The 24,447-nt window shown below is 35.5% G+C and overlaps 1 protein-coding gene across 8 annotated transcripts in view; it reads right to left on the bottom strand.

Moving 5' to 3' along the window:
* Positions 1-24,447, bottom strand: part of CSGALNACT1 (chondroitin sulfate N-acetylgalactosaminyltransferase 1) — a 426,592-nt gene that overhangs the window by 316,597 nt on the left and 85,548 nt on the right. The window contains exon 1 of one of the 8 annotated variants that reach the window (XM_074209075.1): positions 15,782-17,188. The exons of the other annotated variants lie outside the window; for them this stretch is intronic. The gene's annotated coding sequence lies outside the window, so the exon portion shown is untranslated. Of the gene's footprint in view, positions 1-15,781; positions 17,189-24,447 lie in introns of those variants that run through there. 8 annotated transcript variants of the gene reach the window in all.

Here is a 24,447-nt window from a genome sequence, read left to right as displayed (position 1 = left end):
ACTGAAAAGGATGAAAGAATTTGCACACACTCCCTCTGGGATGTTAAAACCAATCAGGATTTTTATTATGAAATATAGCAAAGTAAACAGGTTAAAGAAACTTTTCCTCCTGAAGGGTCAGCAAGCACTTAAGATAGAATGAATAACAAAAGCCTAGGTGCTTTGATAGAGACTGAGCTGGAGACAGGGAGAGGGGGATAAGGAAAGGCAGAGAGAGCCAGAAAGGGGGGGGGGGTGCTCTGAGAGAAGGTTCAGCTCAGATTTTATAGCCTTCCCCCTTTTCAGGATACTGAGAGAGAAAAAGGGGAACTCCCTCCCCCCCCTTTACTTGACCAGTATCAGGTAAAGGGTTGAAGACTGGGGGGTTGAAAATGAGGAGAGAGGATACAAATTTTATATTAAACAATGAAACAATAGGAGTCAATTCAAAGACCTTTCCACACCCTTAACAAGATTCCCTGATTTTAACAGCATTAAAGATTACAGATTTTGTTTTCTGTTACACTCATAATTCTCTACCATCACTTTTACCTCTCAACTTTCATTTTCCATAAAAGTTATTCTTGAAGGCTATCCCAGGTCAGTTGACAGACTGTGTCTATCCTTCAAAGAAAATACAATTAAAGATGAAGTTTACCCCTAGGCTGGCCAAAATTTGATGAATTCTTTGGCCATAACAATTCTCTAAGAGCAAAACCATCTGCTAAAACATAGAGGGGTTAAAATGTACAGCAGTAAAGGTGGCACTCATGCCAATAGAGTCACTAATAATAGCAATATTTTCATGGACTAGCCAACAATTTATTTTTATAACATTAAGCCTCACTGATCAGTCTAACTGGTAAGAATAAAAGTTTGAATAAGTGGGTAATCTTTAATTGGTTCTTATAAAAAATAAAGTTTTAGTATCACTTTTACTGAATAATCTTCCTTGCTCCCCCCCTCCTTAAATATTTTAATAAAGATTCTTCTGGGATCCAATGTTTCACTGAAAGAACCATACATGCACTATGGAAAAGTAATGATGATGACTACAAAGAGAAGAGAGGAGAATTCAGTGATGCGTTGTTCCAATATTCATCAAAGCTAGGAGCCTAAGTTTTTCACAGGAATAGTTGAAATCGCATAATGAATCTTTCCTAAAATCTCCCAGCTAATCAAAATTTCAAAAGGCATTGACTGGTAAACATGGGGGAAACCTAATATTGTATCTAAAATCATAGTGGAATGGGTTTTACTTAATTTGTATTTCAGGAACCTGATGATGTCTTTTCAGAATATTTTCTCAATTCATAATTGAAGGAAATGCTGATTTTCAGTTAAAGATTAGTGAATATAAAGTTGCAATTTTTCCCCTAAATTTGCAGACTTTCTGAAATCTATCCATAAACTACATGTTAAGAGTTCCTGTATTAGAGTGATTTGATTCCTAATAATTAGCACAGACCTCTGTCAAAGGAGTCAAAAGTTTCATTTGTTTACTGTTATTCATTTTAAATCTAAGTAGCAGCAAAAACACAGAGAAAAATTCTCACTATGTATTCAGCCCAATCTGTTAATACTTTTTTTAATTAAAAATGTCTTCTAGGGGTAGCTAGGTGGTGTAGTGGATAAAGCACCGACCTTGGAGTCAGGAGTACCTGGGTTCAAATCTGATCTCAAACACTTAATAATTACCTAGGTGTGTGGCCTTGGGCAAGCCACTTAACCCCATTTGCCTTGCAAAAACCTAAAAAAAAAAAAAAAAGTCTTCTAAAAAAGAAAATGTTTTAATTAAAAGAAGATAACTACAGATATCAATAATTGAACAAAATTCAATAACAACGTAAAAGTAGGAGATACTAAAAGAAATCAACCTCCAGCAGAGTTGGTAGACCTCCCAATTCCTCCCCCATTAGTGTTGATCCACTCAAGCAGAAATTTCTGACCTATATCCAGAATTTCAGAGTTGTAGTAAAAGATAAAAATTAAAATAAGGGTGAGGGATCTTCAGGAGTAATATGTGGGGGGTGGGACGGCTAGGTGGCGCAATAGATAGAGCACTGGCTCTGGAGTGGTACCTGAGTTCAAAACGGGCCTCAGACACTTAATAATTACCTAGCTGTGTGGCCTTGTGCAAGCTACTTAACCCCAATGCCTTGCAAAAAAACCTGAAAAAAAAAAAGAGTAATATGTGAAAGCAAACCAATTCTTACTTCAGTATTTCTAAAGACCTATGATTTTACTGATTATACATTCCACTACCAAAGATACAAGACCTTTATGTCTTAGCTGCTGGTTTCATGAGTTGTTAAGGTCAAAAATTTCATCATCCCCATAGTCAAATTTCTGGTGAAGAATCTTCATGATCAAGAGGCTCCCTGAATAACAAACACAGTTCAGTATCACATCCTTCTAATTTCAGTATATTACCTAACAAACACAGAGAAATGCAGAAAAATCCTTTAAAATATACAGTCGTCATCAATTTAGTCTATATAGCCCACAATACACTGCCTCTTGTCATAAAAATGCATCATCATTGAATACCCAAGAAGTAATATTTTATTTATTTGTTTCAAAACAAGAGTCACAGTAAATAACAACCTCTCTGAATGACATTTATATATCCACAGTACCAACAGCAATAGCATAACAGAATGGAAAAGAACATTGGGATTGAAGTTTGAGGACCTGGGCTCAAATCCAATCTTTGCTATTTAATAACTGTGTCACCCTCTGAGCATCATCCTCCTTCTCTGTAAAATGTGAGGACTATACTCGATTATCACTGAGCTCCTTCCAGGCCTAAACCTTTGACACAATTCATTTCATAATAGACTAATATGTGCATCACATTCATAACTTTAATGACTAAACAGTCTTTCTACCTTTAAAAATTCATTTTCCATGATTGTCAGAGGTAAATTATGGAGGGAAAAATTTGCATTTTCACCTTAAAACTTTGGGAGATATAAAATGCATAAGGAAGGGAAAACATGTATCAATTACAGTGTTTTCAAGTATATTTAGTAATTCCAGTAGGCTAATGAAGATCTCTTTAGGGGATCTGCTTCAAAAAATGATTCAGAGATATAATTGTCATATTAATTACTTATGTATAAATGATTTTCAAGTGATCAAATTTTTCTTAACAATCCAAAATAGCATCAAGGTAGAGTGAAAAAAGGTCAGGTAGATGATGCAGTGGATAAAGCCATAGGTTTGAAATCAGAAGCACTCATTCCTGAGTTCAAATCTGGCCTGAGATACTTACAAACTCTGTGACCCTGGGCAAGTCACTTAATCCAGTTTGCTGCAGGTTTCTCATTTATAAAATGAGCAGAAGAATGAAATACCAAACCAGTCCAGTATCTTTGCCAAGCAAGTCCCATATGGGTATACAAAGATTGTACACGATTGAAAGAACCCAACAACATAGTGAAAATAGACATGGATTCCAATCTTGGTTCTGTCATTTCTTGGCTGTGTGACCTCAGAATAATCATATAATCTCTGAGTCCCAGTTTCCTCACATGTAAAAGGAGGTAGTTGGAAAAAAAAAAGGAAAAAAACAAGCATTTAATAAATACTATATTTTGTCCCAGACACAGCACCAAGTCCTTTACAAATATTATCTCATTTGATCCTCATGATATCTTGGTAAGGTGGGAGACATCAATATCCTCATAAAACAGATGACAGTGGGCAAAGGTAGATTAAGTGACTTGCCTCATAATTATCCAAGGCAGGGTTTGAACACAGGTCTTCAATGTCCCATCTAAGACCTCTGATGAAATAAAATAATCTCTTTTGTTCTAGAACTCTGATCCTATAACGCAACAAATTGTTACTGAACTTCTCTAGTGTATCCAGTCCTTTAAGAACCATAAAACAATATAATCTTTTAATCTCAGGATCAAATGTAATCCACAACTTAGTTGATAAATCAGGAGGGACATAGTAGAACCCATCTGAAACCAATCTGAAGCCAGTAAGTCTTTAAGTGATCCACTAGATCAGGAAGATCTGAGTTCAAATACTGCCTTAGAAATTTACTAATTCTTTGACCCTGAGCAAATCATTTTACATCTCTCAAGCTTAATTCCCTCATCTGTGAAGTGAAAGGCTCGGCCTCTATAGTTTTCTAAATTCACTTCGAGCTCTAAATCTCTGATCTATGGAATACAAAGTACAATGTTAGATCTATTAAAGTCCTATTTCATTTACTTGCAACAGTTCTTGAAGATTGTGTTCCCAGAGAAGCTCTTGTAGAATGTATGAAACCTGAAAGGCAGGTTGGACAATAAGCCAAGTGTTGATCATCCAAGGACCAACTTAGCTAAATTTTAAAAAAAAGAAAAACAAACCCTCTCCCAAAAAAAGCGTCACTGGAAGGTGAGTCACTAGTATTGATTGGGTCTTTATTTTTAGTAACAGTAACTCCATAAAGCATCTAATAAGGCACAAAGAAGTCACCCACACAGATAGAATCACTGATCCTTGGAATACAGATGTATGAAAATATATTAGAAAATTTGTAACAGAATAGAACAGCCCCAAATACTAAAGAAGTTCAAAGAAAATAGCATAGTGATGTGGGGTGGATAAGATAAGCTTTCAGATAGGAATCGAAAGTAATGTAGAGAAAGTCTGAAATGAATAGGACAAAGGAATAGAGAAGAGAAATGGATTTGAGCAGAACTGGTAGAAAAAGGTAAGCATAGGGTGGGGTATTCCTTGAAATAACAGTAAATAACAGGCAAAAGATGAGCTGGTCTTCACTAACATAGCCCTTTATTAAGATAAAATCACTCTATGCTAACCCCATCTTAATAATTACTGTAGCCTACACATACTCTTAGGAGCTCAAAAAGAATAAAATACTAATGTTTAAACCCTGAGCTCCATGACACTCATATCATGGGGATAAATGATGAAAGATCAGGCTGAATTTGGACTTGATCTATTTTCCAGTGGGAAGCACAATTGCTTAGGTTCTTGGAAAGGCTATTGGCATAATGGACTTTAGAGCTGATGGACACAGGAAGAACATTTGATAAATCTTGATCATTTTCATTGAGAAAGGAAAAAAGATCACTGCATTAAGAACCCAATGACTTAAGTTTTATTTTATTTTTAAAATATACATTTTATTTGATATCTTTTAGATGATAGTAATTTCCAAATAGAACCCATCACCAATATCAAATGAGTACTTCCTTGTAACAAAAAAAAAAAGAGTTAGGTAAATTAGTCAGTTAACAGAATGACCTTATTCTACAGTGAATGAAACATACTTCATCTATAGGTTCCTATTTTTTGCCTCAAAAAAAGCGGTAAATGTCTCTTCTCTCTGAGGCCACCATTGATCATTACAATTATTATTTATCTTAATCTAACTATCCTTTTCATTTTCATTACTGTAACCATTAAAAAATATATTTTTAGACCCACAATTTACTCTCTGTGTCACATAAAGCAAATCCCCAGTTTCCTCCTCAATAGATGGAGATAATCATACCTCATGGGATAACAATGATAATAAAGATAAAAATGTACAAGAGAGAAAAATTGTAAAAGGCTATAAGAACATAAGTTATTCATTTTATAATTTTGGACACATAATTCATAAAAAGCATGGCTAAAAAGTTTGGCACAGTGGATAGATCACTGGGCCTAGAGTCAGGAAGACCTGAGTTCAAATCTGCCCACAGACACTTACCAGCTGGGTGACCCTGGGCAAATCACTTAATTAACCCTGCTTGTTTCCTCATCTGAAAAATAAACTGGAGAAGGAAATGGAAAACTACTCCAGTGTTTTGCCAAGAAAACTCCAAATGGGGTCACAGAGAGTCAGACATGACTAAAAACAACTAAACAACAATAATTAAGTGAAAATTTCAGTCAAACTCTTGTTCAAAATAATCACAAATTCTAAATTCTTTGCAAATTAATAGTATGGGTTTGCCATAGGCATGATTATGTATAGGAGTACAAATATGTATATAATACATATATATTTATATGTATATATGTATTCTAAATAATATAGGCAGTTAGTCATCAAGTATTTATGCGTCAAACATCATATTAGATGCTGGAGATAAGAAATACAAGCAAAAAATGAAAGACAAATCTTTGCCCTCAAAGAGATAGTGAGGTGGTACAGTAAATAGAGTGGTGAATCTGGAGTCATGAAGACCTAAGTTTGAAAATTAACCTTTTTCTGTCTGTTTCTTCTTTCGTAAAAAGGGATAAAAAAAATGTGAGGATAAAATGCGATAATATTTGTAAAGTGCTCTGAAAACCTTTAAGTACTATTAAAAATGCTCAATATTATCATCATTACATTATAATAGGGGAAGGGGAAGACAACATATATAAGGGTTGGTTACTTTAATGATCCCAATATAAATGATGTCCCTAAAATATTTACTTGGATAGGAAAAAAGTAAACAATAAAATCAAAGGTCTTTACTCAGGTCTTATATAAATTAGAATGGGGGAGGGAGAAAAGGGGAAGGGGTGAAATGAATGTCACTTATATTCAGATTAATATTGCAACCATTTTTTTTAGATATTTGAAATACAACTTTATGCAACCATTTTTAAACCATATTCTGAAACACTCAAGACCTTTAATAAAATTCTAGTTTTATGAATATTATGAATCACTATATTTGGTCGAAGCCAAATATCATTTTGGATCATTTCATTCTTCTTGTCAACAACCAAAATTTCTATCGACTTTCCAGTGAATGCAACTCTCCATTTCCTATCCCAAAAATAGACTAAATGTTCTGTATACTTCAATGCTACAAAAAGATCCCTTGTTTAAGAGTGAGTGAAAATATTCCCACTGACTATATGCCAAAGGGATCTCTATATTTATTGAAAGGTATAATACAAATGTTAGTCACTAAATCAATAATATTCCTGGAAATAATATTTTCCAGCTGTTCCTCCAAATAAAAAACAAAGAGTAGAAATCAGCAATGCCTAGTCCCAGAAGGCCTAGCCAGCATGGTCATATCCTGTAAACTTAGCACTGAGTTTTGATTTTCATGATTAAGGAAGGGGGTCCTAATCTTGATCTCAAAATTAAATAACCTGCATAAGGCAAACTATAAATCCAGATCTTAAGCAAATACCTAATCAAGAACAGAAACTGGTATCATTTAACAACCTGCTGTATAAGTCACTTATTAGCAAGTTTCAGATTTTAAAGAAAACATTTCTCAAATGCTAAGTTTTTTTAAAGAAATTGAAGAAAATGAATTAAGGGAGAGAAATGATGGCCTGGTGACCAACTTTTGTAGGACTATATTTTGGGGGGATTTTTTAAAAGAACCAGACAAGGCAGAATGATTATTTTCCTGGAACAATACACCAATTTTACCCCACAAAATCATTTCTCACTCTTCAATAGTTGACAGAAGTGACTCCAAACTGCTCAAATATCTAGAAACCAAAGATAGCTAGAATGCTTGCTATTTTCATCTACTCTCACCAAAACAGTCAGTCGATAAGCATTTAATAGGCATCTACTATGTTCCAGAACTGTACTAAGTGCTATAAGCAATCAAATGTGCAAGGTTAGAGTCAGCAACTTTAAGCCACTAATATAATTCAATCATTTACATTTTTTCCCTCTTTCTTCATTGCTGTCTTCTGAAGCAGGTGTAATTTGATCCTTGTACTTTAATGATTTATTCAATAAAATTGAACATAGATAATGCAGATTCTTTACAAGCATCTCATTTCATCCTCACAAGAACTCTAGGAGGAGGTGGGTGTTATTATTATCTCCATTTTATATAAGGAAACTGAGGCAGGCAAAGGTTAAGGTTTGAAGTCAGATATTTCTGACTTCAGATACAGTGTTTGCCTTGAATGAGGATGAGTTTTGTTTTGTTTTGTTTTAATTAAAACACTATCTATCAAGTACCATATACTTTAAAAAATGAGAAAGATAACCATATTAAAATGAAATGTCAAAAAGTATTGTCCCAAACTAATTATTGATGATTTCTAATGTCATAACCCTCTCAAGTTTTTCTGTTTATTATCATTTAGCTAAATTACTATTGTTGCTATTAATGTCACTAAAATGCCATTCAGCTCTGTTCCCAAAATTACTTAATTTTTATGATGGGGCTTATATTTGGTTTTGTTAACCCCATTCAGGGTATTCTCTACCAATAGGATATCTTAAATCGAAAAAACAAGGCATTTAACAAGATAGCAAAGGAATAAAAAGGGGGGGAATCAAAGAATAGAATGAATCTCCACCTCATAGACAAATTAGTAAAATCTTCCACATGGTTCCTAAGGGATATATATATAAAATCTACCCCCAACACCAATTCCAAAGCATTTGGAGAAACAAGACAATCATCCCTATAATTCATGTGTGCAGTGGGGAGAAGTTTGGATTCAGTGCCCTTGCTGTTGCATTGTGGCACCATCTTTCATTCTCTCTTCTTTTTAGCTAATAGTGATCTGCTGAAACCTTTCATATCCTGAATATTCCTAAGATTATCAGGATTCTAGTGGCTTTCCTGATTTCATGGACATTCAGGGAGATTTCATGCCATATGGTTCCTTTTCCTTCTCCTCACTCTGACAGTCCCCTTGTTCATTGAGTCTGCCAACCCTCAACTACCACCATTCTGCTGTCTCTCAGAAAACTTCCCACAGTAGTTGCTTGTGACACAACCAATCTGTATCTAGGCACACTTCCTTAAGAAATGGAATCCTGGGAATTTTTTCCAATGAGTAATACTCCCTGAGCCCTAAGCATCATAAGAAATTAATTCCTGAGAAAATGTGGAAAAACTGAGACACCAATGTACTGTTGGTGGAGTTGTGAATTGATTCAACCATTCTGGAGAGCAATTTGGAACTATGCCCAAAAGGGTAATATAACTGTGCACAACCTTTGATTCAGCAATACTACTACTATTAGATAGATAGATAGATAGATAGATAGATAGATAGATAGATAGATAGATAGATATATCTTAAAGAGATCTAAAAAAGAGGGGAAAGACCCACATGTACAAAAATATTCGTAGAAGCTCTTTTTGTACTGATAAAGAATTAGAAATTGAGGAAATGTTCATCATTTGAGAAATGGCTGAACAAGTTACAGTATATGAATATTATGGAGTACTATTGTTCTAGAAGATATCATGAGTGGGGGCAACTAGGTGGCGCAGTGGATACAACACTGGCTTTGGAGTCAGGAGGACCTGAGTTCAAATCCGACCTCAGACACTTAAAAATTACTTATCTGTATGACCTTGGGCAAGTCACTTAATCCCCATTGCCTTACAAAAACAACAACAACAACAAAAAATGACAAAGATATCCTGAGTGGTCAGACTTCAAAAAAGTCTGGAAAAACTTGTATGAACTGATGCTGAATGAAATGAATAGAACCAGAAGAACCAATAGTAACATTGAGAGATGATCAACTATGAGGGATGCAACTCCTCTTAATAGTTCAGTGATCAAAGACAATTCTGAGAGATCTCTTATGGAAAATGCCATCCACATCCTGAGGGAAAAAACTATGAATACAGAGCAAAGTATACTATGTTCACTTTTTAAAACTTCTTTTATGTTATTTCTTTCTCTCATGGCTTTTTCTCCTTAGTTCTAAATCTTCTTTCATCACATCACTAATATGAAAATTTGTTAAATATAACTGTATGTGTACAACCTACCAGATTGTTCCCTGCCATGGGGAGGGGAGAAAGAAAGGAGGTTAGTAGAAAAATGTAGAGTTTGCAACTGGATGACTGTTGAAAACTATATTTGCTCACAATTAGAAAAAATAAGTTTTGTTAAAAAAAAGAAATTAATTCCTGTGGACTTCTCTTGAGCATTCTATTCTCTACATAATAATCACAATAAGGATAAAGAGGAGGAGGAAAAAAGGATGAGGAGGATGAAATGTACAGAAGGAAGTGATCAAAATAAGTTAATATAAATAGGGAGTTTGGAAATCATTTCTTTGATTCAACTATTTGGTTATCTCGAGTGTACAAAATATCTATAATTCATAACATCCACAGGCTCAGTAAGTACAAATTCAATCCATATTTTTAAAAATTCCATTATATTATCTCTTCATAATATGATGGAATTTTTAAAAATATTAGTCGTCTTCATTGTACACCCTAACAGCAAATGGAGGTGATGATCAACCTTACAGTACTTACTCATTCCAATCAGAAATTTTAGGGTATCTGTGATGGAAAATACCATCTGTATACAAAGAAAGAATTGTGGAGCTTAAACAAAGACCAAAGACAATTACCTTTAATTAAAAAAAAAAAGGTATCATATTATGTAATTTTGCTATCTCTTATATTTTTTTTCCTTAAAGATATGAAATCTCTCTCAACACATTCAATTTTGGTCAATGTATAGCATGAAAACAATATAAAGACTATCAGACTGCCTTCTGTGGGGGGGGATGTAATATTGGGAGAAAAATTGTAAGATTCAAAAAATAATTTTAAAATATTAGTCATTTTTCTAATTTTTAAAAATTTTAGTCATTGTTTAAATATTGGGTACCCTTGGAAGGCCAAAGTATGACTAATGATCATTTCTGTCAAATTATATGTATGTGCACCCTAAAGTTTATATAGGTGACAATTCATGAAAAAAAATCAAAGCCAGAAATTGAGACTAGCAAATCAAAATACTAATATAAAGAAATACTTAGCAAGCCAAACAATTACAAAAAACCTTTGGTTAATTTTTATTTTGCCAGGGGACATACACATTTTTAAAATTTCATCTTGTGAATTTAAGCACTCAATGGAATTAGTTTAATACCTAGGATATTTGTTTTACATTTTTCCAGTTAAAAGCTTTTTTTTGTTGTTGAAGGAGACCCAGAGAAGCAAGATAGATTTGAAAGCATACTTTTCTATACTTTCATATGTTTAAAAATGCTCATGTTTGTTTTGGAATGTTCAGTACAAAAAAGTAAAAAATTTAAATTAAAAAAGAAAAAATGAAAGAAAAAAGCAGTTCAGCAACAGTAATCAACACATCAATCAAGTGTCAGAATATACAATATTCTGTACCCTTATTCCCCCTTCCTCTAGAGTTTTTCCATATCCCCTTTGGGACTAAGCTTTGCCATTTAATTATATAATTTTCAGCTTATTTATCTTTTTTTCTTTCCAAAATAGATGTTATCTTTAAAAAAGAAAAAAATATATAAATAAAAGTTAAGGGGATAGGATATCAAGTAGTTGCAAATTACAAAGCTATCTAATAATTACTGAACAAACTATATTCTTCTTCTCTTGTTTGAAAACAATTCTTTTTACAAGTGTTTCAAATATTTCACAAAATACCACTGTAAAATGACATATTTCTTGTGGTTCAACAATCTCACTCATCAATCAAACATACTCTTACTTTACACACTTTTTATTAAAAGATAAATCTAGTAAAAAACAAAATATATCTGAACTTCTGGGCCATGAAGTAAATTGAATTCCCAAAAGACCATAAATTTTAAAGTAAAAAGGATACAACATTAAGTGAATTCTATACTCCTGGAGGCTTTATTTTTAAAATCAAGTTTAGCAAATTTCACTGTTGGGAATTGTCTTTTTAGGGAAGTTTAAAGTATACTAGCCTAGTGTATACAGCACTAAACCTGAAGGCTTGAGTTTGAATTCTACCTCAGAAATGGTGACTTGAACAAGTCAGGCAACCTCTCTAAGTCTTTTTCTTCACCTATAAAATGACCATAACAATTATATCTAGGAGTGTTGGATGGATGAAATGAAATGATATAGAAATATATTGCTTTGTAAATCTTAAAATGCTACATAGATGCTATTTCTATTATTGTTAGAGATCAATGACTGATACATAGTTTGATGAGTACTATCATTTAGAAAGATATTTTTTGTTTTTTCCCCACATATAAATATACCACAGATCAATATATTATGAAGAGCAGCATTCAAATAATAATGACCTTTTCTTGTTCCAGTAGGTCTTATGTATTTAGCTCCAATAGTGGTTCTGTGATAAATTAACTGAATGCACCTATGTGTGGCCTAATGGAAAAGACTAATATAATTGATGGAGCTATATGTATGAATGTGTGTGTGTGTGTGTGTGTGTGTGTATGTGTTTGTATGTGTTTCAGAAGGATGCCTTTGTCATTTTTAAGCTAGAGATTTTACATTAGGAAGCAAAACACAATCTGTGGAAACAAAGTTCACAAGAAGCCAAAGAACAATCCTTGGTACTTTGTTAAATTGTTGCTGAGCGGTATCCATCCCCAGAGCAATTTTATAATACTACTGAAACTAACTTCGCTAGAGAAGAGTCTTGCCAAGTTTTGCCCTTAATGCCCTAAATAACAAATAAACCTGTTTTTGCCCCCACCTAGGTGTTCACACAAAATAGCCATGTGATTTCTTTCCTAAATCAAGCCTTACTTACCAGGTTCTGGTCACTAAAGCATATATCAGGCTCAAACACCCAAAGAGGAAATAGTCTGAGCTACTAATATTCCCAAAAATGTTGCCTAGACAAAGCATATGGTGAAACAATGGAGAGTATTAATGCCCTTTCTTGTGCATTCTCAAAACTGAAATATTTTAGGAGGGGAGAATGTAAGAAAGCATTCAGGGTTCTTTGTGTGTTTTCTGACTCGAAATACAAAGAAAGTTCCAAGAATGATACTTCTAGGTGACAAAAACAGATATAATCTATTACTGTGAATGGGTCCTGTCATTCTATAAAACAATTTGCAGTGATGATCCAAAAGGCATTAAATTGTTTGTGCTCTTTAAATCCAGAAATGTCAATACTAGACATACACCCCAGAGAGGAAAGAACTCTTATAAAAAAATATTTATAGCAGCTACTTTTCCAGTAGGAAGAATTGGAAATTAAGAGTTCTCATCAACTGGGGAAATGTTGAACAAATTGTGCATGGATGTAATAGAATATTATTGTACCAAAAGAAATGATGAAAGGGACAGTTCTGGAGAAATCTGGAAGATTTGTATGAATGATGAGGTAAAGTATGCAGAACCAGTAAAACAATCTATACAGTAACAATGTAATGTAAAAAAGAAATTGAAGAAATTGATAATTGCAATAACTAATTATAATTCAAAAGAATGGTTATTGAGTTCTATTCAAAGTGATGATGTACTCAAAGTACAAAATGAATCATACACTTTTTGACATGGAAATTGTATGAATTTGTTTTGATTGACTATGTTTCTCTGTTAAAAAGATTGTGGTTTTTTTCTTTTCTTCATTTATGTAGTGGGAAGGATGTAACAATAGTATTGGGAAAAAAAAGAAAAAATAGGGTCACTGAAGCCTTTTTAATGTACAAAAGAGAAGAGAAGGAAACACAGACAAGTAGGCCAGTTCTGAAGCTAATATGCTGAATTTATTACATACATTTTTAAAAAGCAAATTGTAAGGGGCAGCTAGGTGGCACAGTGGATAGAGCACCAGCCCTGCAGTCAGGAGTACCTGAGTTCAAATCCAACCTCAGACACTTAATAATTACCTAGCTGTATGGCCTTGAGCAAGCCACTTAACCCCATTACCTTGCCAAAAAAAAAAAAAAAGCAAGTTGTAAATAATGTTTTTCTGTAATATAAATATATATATATATATATTTATATGTTCTTTCTTTTTGTAGTTTAAGTTCAGAATTTTTTAAATTAATGTTGTTTTTTAAATGCTGCTTATCCTCCAAGGAATTGCAATAGGAAGACAATTTTCTTCAGCACCATTGTTTTCAATTAACTTGTATAGCTGGAGTCTCTGCCCTGCTGCTCTCTAAAAATATAATACTAGAGGAATTCCCCAAGCCCTCCTCTCTCCCAACATAACTCAGACACTCCACCCCTTTCTCAGCTTCATCTCCCCTCTCCTTCCTCAGTATTTGGCTGAACCCAAAAAAGTAGGAAAAACTCCTACCACTCCCCCCCCCAAAAAAAAGATCTAGCCCTGGGCTCTCTCTCAACCACTTGCCAAATAATACAGGTCAAATTCTGCCTTCTATTAAGAACCACTCTAGTTATCACCTGCAGCTCCCTGTATCTGAATCTCTAGTTAAACTCCCTGCAATTCCTACATGTTCTTTGTAATTCCCTACAAGTGTATTCTTGATTTGTCCAAGTTCTTTAAGCCTCTGGGCATCCCTATACAGGGTAAAAAGTACTACTGCTCCTTGACCTGCTTGCCATATACTGACACAGATGCCATTGTATTTATACCTGGCCTTGGCATAAGGGACATTTTTCTTATCTAAGGGAATGAATATTCTGAACATGGGCTGAATTCAGTCATTGCACCCCCTCTTTAACCCATTATTGAATCTCATTAGGCTTTAAATCAGGACTTGGTTAATAGATTCATATGGGATTGAATGTCATTCCTTTTCATAAAACAGGTACAGCAATCCAGCTCTCATTTCACATGTCTCACACAGAAGCATCTATTTTCAAATCTAAGTTCAGATTCACAAAGTGATAGATAGAATCAGCAAAATTGATTTAGTTCTATGAGCCAGACAATAAGAGCTCGGGATACACAGAAGGTGTAAAAACAGTCCCTACTTCTGCAGAAACTCAGAATCTATTAGGAGTGGAGTGAGGAACACAATCTCCATTTAGCCTGACTACTTAAAAACAATTTTTTTAAACCTAAAGAACATACTGCTATCCCTACTAATAAGAAAACTCCAGAGAACACCATGGAAGAGGAGGAGCAGTTTTTATCCCACTCAGGGGGAAAGGATGGAATTGATCACATCTATCTTGACCCATTGGGGGTTAGTTCATGGCATGACCTTCTCTTAAATTCTCTATTTCAGGGCAGCTAGGTGGCGCAGTGGATAGAGCGCCCACCCTGGAATCAGGAATACCTGAGATCCGGCCTCAGACACTTAATAATTACCTAGCTGTGAGGCCTTGTGCAAGCCACTTAATCCCAGTGCCTTGCAAAAAAAAAAAAAAAAGCCTACAAAAAACATTCTCTATTTCCTCCATCTCTTACCTGAGAGCGAAGGAACATAAAGAAAAACACAAAGGACTTGGGTACAAAATTACTGAGGGTTTTAATCTAAGGTAAAGATCTCAGTCTCATGTGGCTTCCTTTTTCTACAAAGCTAAAAATCTTGTAAATACAGACTGTAAATAAAGTTCATAAAACTCTCTGAACCTTCCCTCATCTACCCATCCCAAGAATTTATGGATTGTCAAACAGGAAAGTGGTTTCTCAGCCAGTTGAATTTAGTGTAATCAATCACCTATAGGTCCTTTTCCAACTTGCTGTACTCTATTTAGCAAAAAAAAAATCAACTCAAGACACAATTAACATAAATAACTAGCATTCATATTTAGTGATTTAAGGTCTGCAGAGCCCTTCATACAGATTGTCTCATTTGATTCTTCTAACAAATCCCCTGAAATAAATGTTATTATTATCTTCATTTTACAGGTAAGAAAACTAAGTTTGAGATGGGTTAAGTGACTTTTCTCAAGGTCGTTCAGGTAGCCTCTAAGGCCGGATTCAAACTGAGATATTCCCAAATCCAGGTACAGCACTCTATCCCTTGTACCACCTAACTGGGCATTACTACCCCATCTTTATCAAGTAAACCATTGTTTAAAATATACAAATAACTAGTAAGAAAAAGTTATAATAAAGAAACACAAAGAAATGAATGATGCTGTCTACAGCATGAGGCAATAAAAGAGAAAAGAGAGAAATTTACCATTGTTCCAGTAGTTTCTTCTAGAAGCCAAAATGTAGCTACATCCTGCTGGATTCTCTCAACAAGCTGAAATGGTTAACTAGGAAAAAGGAGGAGGCTTAGAGTCAATCTCCTGGAAAAGATCCTCCATTATCTCTATGTCCATCTCCTGCTAGAGTTCCTGCCACCATTTTCTCCAACTCTTCTTTTGTGTCTTTCTCCAGATTTAAAACTGTGATTATCACAGAAAACTCTGCCTTCAAGTTGCAATCCCAAGATGTTTCCTATTTCCTTGAAATAGTTAGAAATACAATTCCCAAAGTCTTTAGTGACTTAGTCCCCCTTTTAAAGCAGTTAGCACAGAAAGACTGTGACATAAGAATTACTGATTGAATAAAATTTTCTGTCCACCTCAAAACATAAAGCCAGAAAAAGCAGCACTGCCAGAGGCTGTGAATTCAAAACTCAACTCTTCAATTACTTATGTGAATGATCTTGGGAAGGTAATAACCACTACGGTCATCTAAATAAGGAAACTGATCTATTATGGCCTCTAAGTTTCTTTTACATCTAAGTCTATGCTCCTGTGATCTTAAGAAATCCTCAAGTAGATCATAAACTTTCAGTACCTACTGCATATTCCTAACCAGCTCAGGTAGAAATTTCTGGTCCCTGCCTAGAAGTTGCTGGCTCCAGCAAAGATAGGAAATTGGGAAGGACAGAAAAAAAAAGATGGATACTGATATGTGGGGCATATCACTTCTTGCTTTAAAATTTAAGAAGATCCATCATTTCACCAATTAAAAATTCTTTCTAACACCACAGATCACTTTCAAATGATAGATAACCTTGAACTTCACTAGGTTATTAGACAAAGGCAAATGTTGTTCACCATTCAACCATAAATTTTTCCAGATTGGTAGGGACAGTCAGAGTGTACTTTTTTTAAAGGTTTTTGTGCAAGGCAAATGGAGTTAAGTGGCTTGCCCAAGACCACACAGGTAGGTAATTATTAAGTGTCTGAGACCAGATTTGAACCTAGGTACTCCTGACTCCAGGGCCGGTGCTCTATCCACTGCACCACCTAGCCGCCCCCCAGAGTGTACTTTTCAAAGACATAGCCTCCAAGAACCCAGAACTATCTCCACACCACAATGAGGCACTGAAACTGAACTGTATTGGAGGAATAGCATCATCTAGGTCTGAACAGCCACAGCTGAACACACTGTAACTTGACTCCATAGTGATGACATTTTGCTCTTTTTTCAAGAAGGAAGGACAACAATCACCAGTCAAATGGAGGCAAAGAGGGGTTATAGCATTGGGAGGAAAGCTTAAAGAAATTATTTCACACATAAATGGCACTCTCACAGTCCAGAAAGTAGTATTTTAAGATCTATCTCATTGCCTCAATTTTACATCAAAGATACAATTCAGGGGCAGCTAGGTGGTGCAGCGGATAGAGCACCGGTCCTGGAGTCAGGAGTACCTGAGTTCAAATCTGACCTCAGACACTTAATAATTACCTAGCTGTGGGGCTTTGGGCAAGCCACTTAACCTCATTGCCTTGCAAAAAAAAAACAAAACAAAAACAAAAAACCTTAAAAAAGATACAATTCAACAAATACCAAGAACCAAATGAAAAGATATGTCTATAGGCATTATCCTGATCTATGTTTGCTACCTATGTAACCTTAGGCAAGTCACTATGTACCTAGACCTTAATTTCCCGGTCAGGAAAAAAAAAGGGGGGATTTGGACTAGATGGCCTCTAAGGTTCCTTTCCAGATCTTTGATCCTGATATCTCCTTCCCCCATGTGATCTGTTCACACAAAACAATAACATTCATCTTCAAGATATGGTGATCCAGGACCATGAACAATTCCACCTTTCACAACTGCCATACTCATACTCTCTGTAGTCCTCAGTACTGCCTGTCTTCCACAACTTTAAATATCTCAAGACATTTGAATATCATCCCTATGAGTTAATAAGAGGGAGGGGGAAATAATCTATTACTATGTATCAGGCACTTACTTGTCCAAGTTCTGGGAATACAAAGAAAAATAAGGGACAATCTCTGCTCTCATGAACTTCATGGTCTAATGGGGGAGACAAGATGAAAAGCAGTTACATATACACAAGATACAGACAGAATTCATAGAAAATGATCAACATCAGTTAAGCACTGCCATTAAAGGGGAAATAAGACATGGTCCCTGCCTAATCATAGCAAAAATCAAAATATAATCAAGGTGGAAGAAAGATCCCCCCAAAAAAGAGCTAGAAAAGATTCAAAAATAATCCTGGTACTTTATACAGCATATTAAGATCTACAAAGCAATTTGCACATATTCCATTATTTAATCCCTTCTAACTGGAAGAATAAGGGAAAATTTATTAGGGGGGGGTTAGATCTTGAACTTGTACATAAAGGAAAGGCTTTTGATAGGTTGGAAGAGTCATCATGGACAATGTGAGCCAAGGTATTAGGGAGAGAGAAGGCAGGAAGAAATGAAAGAAGAATAATGAGCAATTTAGTCTGGCCAGAGTTCATAATGTGAAAGGGGGTATAATGTGAGATGAGGCTCCAAAAGCAGGCTAAAACTAGAAGAGTTTGGATGTTATTCCATAAACAATAAGCAGTCATCAAAGGCTTTTGACTAAGAAAATCAAATTCTCTGAACAGTGCAGTAAGAAGATCATGCCATTAGCTTTATAAATAATGAAACAGAATGGGAAGAAACTAATGACAAGAAGAAAGTTTTCTCCAAGTTAGGAACATCCAAAGGATGGCAATCAGAATGATAAAAGAACTCAAGTCCATGCAATATGAGGAAAAGGAAGCAAATGCTTAGCATAGAGAAGCTGGGATGTGATGGAGAGAGCAAAGTAATAGCCAATCTTCAAGTACTTGTCATGTGGGAGAGAAACCATTTGTTCTATTTGGACTTAAAAGCAGAATTAGGAATAATGGGTAGAAGCAACATGAAGGCACATTTAGGGTTGCTATAAGGAAAAAACTTCCTAACAATTAAAGCTATCTAAAAATGGAATGGGATGCCCCAGGAGGTAGTAGATTCCCCCCTCACTGTAGGTCTCCAAAGAAAAACTGGATAACCTCTTGTCATGTGTTGAAGAAGGGATTCTTTTTCAGGTATAGGTTAGACCAGATGACCTCTAAGGTCTCTTAGAACTTTGAAATTGTGCGCTTCTGTGATTAGGTTTATTTCCCACTGTGCCCAACCTTTCTGTGGGAGGACATGACTAAATAGAAACTCTGTAGAGGCAATAGATGTATTGAGGTCAGCCTATCATTAGAAAAGACTCTGGGGATTTCATGTAATAAGGATAAAAGACAATAGATGGGCAATGCAAGTAAAATATTAGATCCCAGAGGACCATAAACAGCTGATCAGAAGATAGAAAACTTGATGGGTCAAGCAGCAATGATCTGGCTATTGCAATAATGGCTAAAACATGGAATGCAAAAGTATCTGACAATTCTAGTAGTCTCTGGATCCTTTTTTGTATGGTGAGGTAAGCATAGGAAAACTGAATATTAATATATTAAATTGAACTGCTGTGCATGACCTATACTTACATCATTCAAATATTAGAAGGTGACTCCAGATTCTAATATTTTGAGCACTTAGTGAAAAAAGTCTGGACACAGATAAATTGATAAAATGCTGAAGCTAGAGTCAGGAAGACTAGAATCCAAATCTTACCTCAGATATTTGCTGATTATGTGATCATGGGAAAATTATTTAACCTTTCTCAATTTCAGTTTCCTCATTAGTAAAGTGATGATAATAATAGCATCTACCTCTCAGGGTTATTCTGAGGATTAAATGAGATAATATACATAAAGTGATTAGCAAAACTTAAAGAGTTATATAAATGCTGGCGGTTATGCAATCCCTAAGACCCTGTTTAGGATTTTCTTGGCAAAAATAACTGGAGTAGCTTGTCATTTCCTTCTCCAGCTCATTTTACAAGCTGGAAGGGTGTGAGTCAAAATGGCAACAAGCAAAGAGGATTAAGTGACTTGTCCAGGGTCACACAGCTTGTAAGTATCTGACTTCAGATTTGAACTCACAAAGATGAATATTCCTAACTGAAGGTCCAGAGTTCTATCCACTGTACCACCTAGCTTCTAGCTGCTATTTTCAAATTTTGATCAATGCTCTAAGCCTTCTCCTATCCAAATGAAAAATGCCATTCCTTTTGTTCTGTCTTTATATTGTACCATCCCCATCCTTCTAAATACTTTAGTTACAGTTCTAGAATCTCTCTAATGCCATTTTGTTTTTCTTTAACTATAGCTACTGGAGCATTTCATGTGCAGAAGGAGCATATGATCAAAAATATTCCAGCTGAAATGGACCTCAGAGGTTATCTAACTAGAAAATCTCAGAAATCATCTAGAAAAACCCATAACTGAGAAGATCTCTCCACAATATTTCCAAAGAAATGATCATCTAGTATCTTCTTGAGATTTCCAGTGATGGGGAAAGCCATCTCCTTCCAACATAACCCCTCCCACTTTGGGGTATCTCTAGTTTGTAAGGTCTTCCTTATGTCAGCCTGAAATATGAATACCACTTCCACTCTCAGACTTTGTCTGAGGAAAAGAGAACATCTTTTTTCTACATAGGATCATAGGATTAAAGCTTTAGACATGGAAGGAAGCTGAGAGGTCCCTGAACAGTTAGTCAGCTAGTATTTATTAAATACCTAGTGTGAGCCAGATACTGTCTACAGTGCTACAGATGCAAAGAAAGGCAAAACAAAGAAAAATAAAAACTCGTCCCTGCTCTTGAGGGGCTCCTAGAGTAATGGGTGAGCCAGATGCAAAAAAACTATTTTTAGAGAAAAATGAGAAGACTTATTGGAAAAAACCTTGATGTTGGAAAATATTGAAGGCAAAAGGAAAAGGGGATAGCAAAAAAAGGAGGTAAATCAATAGTGTCATGGAAACAATGAGTATAAACTAGGAAATTGGACAGATTCTGAGGGACAGTGGAGGATAGAAGGACATCCATCGGGTCACAAAGAATCATATATAACTGAACAACAACATGTAGATTAAATTTGGAAAAGTAGAGTAATTTCAAAGGGAAGGCATTGAGATTAAAGAAGACTAGGAAAAGGTTCAAGAAGAGAGACTTTAGCTGAGACTTGAAGAAAACCAGGGAAGCCAGGAGGCAGAGTTGAGGAGGGAGAACATCTCAGGTATGGAAGGCAGCCAGGGAAAAGCTGAGTTGGAACAAGGATGTCTATTCAAAAAGCAGCCAGGATGCCAGTGTCATTGGAAAAAAAGTAAGCTGTAAGAAGATTAGAAAAGCAGGAAGGGGGTATTCTGTAAAGTATTTTAAAAGCCAAAAAGAAGATTTTTATATTGCAACCCAGAGATAATAGGGAACCACTGGAATTTACTGATGATATGGTGATTTAGGAAGGTACAATTTAACATTCTTTTTTATTCCAAATTCTCTTCCTCACCCACCCATTGAGATGGCAAGAAAAATAAAAACCATTACAAATATGCACAGACATGCAAAACAAATTTCCACATTAGCCATGGGAAGATCACATTGGCAGCTGAGTGGAGGATGGACTGAATTGAGGAAAGACTTGAGGCAGGGAGAGTTAACAGAAGGCTGCTGCCATAGTCCAGATGTGAGGAGATAATGGCTTAGATCAGGGGTGATGGCAGTATCAGATGAGAGAATTCATCTCCCTGAGCCTGTTTCCTCATTTACAAAATGAGAATATTAGACTAGCTAGTTGCTCAAGTCCCTTCCAGATCTATATCCTATTGTCCTATGATTCTAGTTAATAGCTAAGCACAAGTAATGATATTTTGGATTCAGTCCCTTCGTGGCATAAAATCTATTTTACCCTTTTCTTATAAGAAGACCCAGACTTGAATACTGGCAGAAAAACACTGCAGCTGGTCCTAGAATCAAAAAACAAGCCATTAATTGGACACTGAAGAATGTATAGTAAACATGTCAGAATCAAGCCACATTTACTCTGTTTTATCCATTTCACCCATTTCGTTCCTGTTGGTCATGGCTGCAAAATAGAGAATGACAATAAAGATCTTCATTTTAAGACTTTCAAAATCTCAGTTTTAATCTATTAAGGCTAAAAAAAATTCATGAAGATTTTTGTGACTCCCAGTTGTTTCATTTGGTTACTATGCTTTATGAGAAATAGAGAAACTGTGAGGCCATCTGTGTTATCACTATCAGAGATGCCATCATTCAGTCCCCATGCTAAGAAACCAAACAAAGCATCTGTCAGCTGTTAGGTTACAGTCACTCCTAGGAGAGGGTCATAATTTCACAGGTCTAGAACTGGAAGAGACCTAAGGACAGAGTTGTCAAATTCACTGCAATGCTGACAGAACCAGATTAAAATGAAAAGTTAAACAAAATAAGTAAAAATACAATGCTACATAGATAATGTTAATCTGTGGTATTCTACATCAATATGCATCCTGAGTTTCATACCAATGTTTTAGATGTCATCTTGAACAACCTCTTCATTTTATAAATAATTGCTTCATTCTTTATGCATGTATCCCTAGGACCCAGCACCATAGGATAGTAAATAAATGGTGCTTATATATATAATTGATTGACTAAATGAAGAAACTGAGGCCCAGAGAAGAAACTGCCAAAGGCCAAACAAATAGAAGCAGCAAGGAGATCATGAAGTCAGTTCTTCTGACTCCAAAAATGTCTTTCCTAATATTGATCAAAACCCCCTATAAACTCAAGACTAGTAATAAAATATTTGCCATCTTAGTCCCTAGTTTGAAGCTATTATGTGACACAATATTGGGCTTGGGTTCAGGAAAACTCAAATCCAATCTTAGACATCTCACTAGCTATGTGACCCTGAGCACTTAATTTCACTAAACTGCTGCCTGTCTCAGTTTCCTCATCTGTAAAATGGGGATAATAATAAAACTCATCTCCCAGGGATGTTATGAGAATCAAATAAGTTAATTTTTGTAAAGTACTTTAGCACAATGTTTTTGTTGTTCATTTATTAAGTTGTGTCCAGCTCTTCATGACCTCATGAACCATAACACACCAGGAGCTTCTATGCTCCACTATCTCTTGAAGTCTGTCCAAGTTCATGCTCATTATTTCCATAACATTATCTCATCCTCTGGTATCCCCTTTTGCCTTCAGTCTTTCCCAACTTTGTGTTTTTTTCTAGTGAGACCCATCTTCTCATTAGGAGACCAAATTATTTTAAGCTTCAACTTCACTATTTGACCTTCTAGTGAACAGCATATACCAGGTTCATAATAGGCACCTGACTTCCTTCCCAGTCTTCTATAGCATTCTGTATGCACATTTCCTCCAAATCTAGATATCTGGTCCAAATCTCTCTCCTTAATTCTAGGGACATATTACTCACATCCTGCTTGACACCTGAGCAGGAATCTTCACTATAACAACCCCCAACAAGTAATTATACAGCCTCTACCAGAAAACTTGCATGTATCTCAAACTCAACATATTCAAAATGGAATTCATTATATTTCTATCCTATTTCCCCAAACCTCCATAAAAAGCTTCCTTATCCCTACTGAAACTACTAAATCCTTCCAGTAATCTAGATCTGTACATTTGGATCTCAAAATCCAAAATTTTTCAAATCTAACCAGCAAGGATGCTTTGTGGACTGTTTCCAAAACCTCTCTTATCTATTTCCACCTCTCTCACAGTCTCCAACTTCATTTACAGTTTTATCACTTTTTTCCTAGTCTGGTCCAACATCCTCCTACATGGTATGCCTGTACCTAGCCTCTCCCCTCTTCAATATTTCCTCTACACAATCATCAAACCAAAATCTCCAAATCAAAAATTCAATCATGTCACCTCCTATTTAAATGGTTCCCTATTGCCTTTGGTACAACATACATATCCTGCTGGAGCCCTTCACAGATTGGTTCAACACCTATCTTCTGACCTTGCTTAGAGCCACTTCCTACACAAGTTTCTCCTGATTCTCACAGTTGTCTGACTTTCACCCTGTTAAAGACACCATTTGGTTTTGTTGACAGAGAATTAGTTTCAAAATAAAGACCTGAGTTCAAACCCTGACTAAGACACATACTAGCTGTATTTTGCTTCAGAAGTCAGTTTTACAAAGCTCCAGAAACGGGGCGGCTAGGTGGCGTAGTGGATAAAGCACCGGCCTTGGAGTCAGGAGTACCTGGGTTCAAATCTGGTCTCAGACACTTAATAATTACCTAGCTGTGTGGCCTTGGGCAAGCCACTTAACCCCGTTTGCCTTGCAAAAACCTAAAAAACAAAACAAAACAAAAAAAGCTCCAAAAACCCTCTGTGATGGTCAGGTACAGTGAAGGTGCCATTCTGCATTCAATAAAGTAAATTTTCTCACCCAAGAGTGATATTCTCTGTACCAGTGAAATCATAAGTCTGGTTCTCTTAAAATTACTTTATATTAATATATTTACATACTTAATATATTTACATACATCTCTATCCCCAGAAGAATAAAATTCCTTAAGGAAAAAAGATATTTCAGTTTTTATCCTCAGTATCTGGCGCAATCTTACATAGAGTGGGCAGCACTTAGGGTCACAGATTTCAAGCTGAATGCCACCTTGGAGAATTTGAACTCAAGACTT

The sequence above is a fragment of the Macrotis lagotis genome, chromosome 1, assembly GCF_037893015.1.
Source record: "Macrotis lagotis isolate mMagLag1 chromosome 1, bilby.v1.9.chrom.fasta, whole genome shotgun sequence".
Classification (NCBI taxonomy): domain Eukaryota; kingdom Metazoa; phylum Chordata; class Mammalia; order Peramelemorphia; family Peramelidae; genus Macrotis; species Macrotis lagotis.
This window is presented reverse-complemented; position numbering and strand designations above follow the sequence as displayed.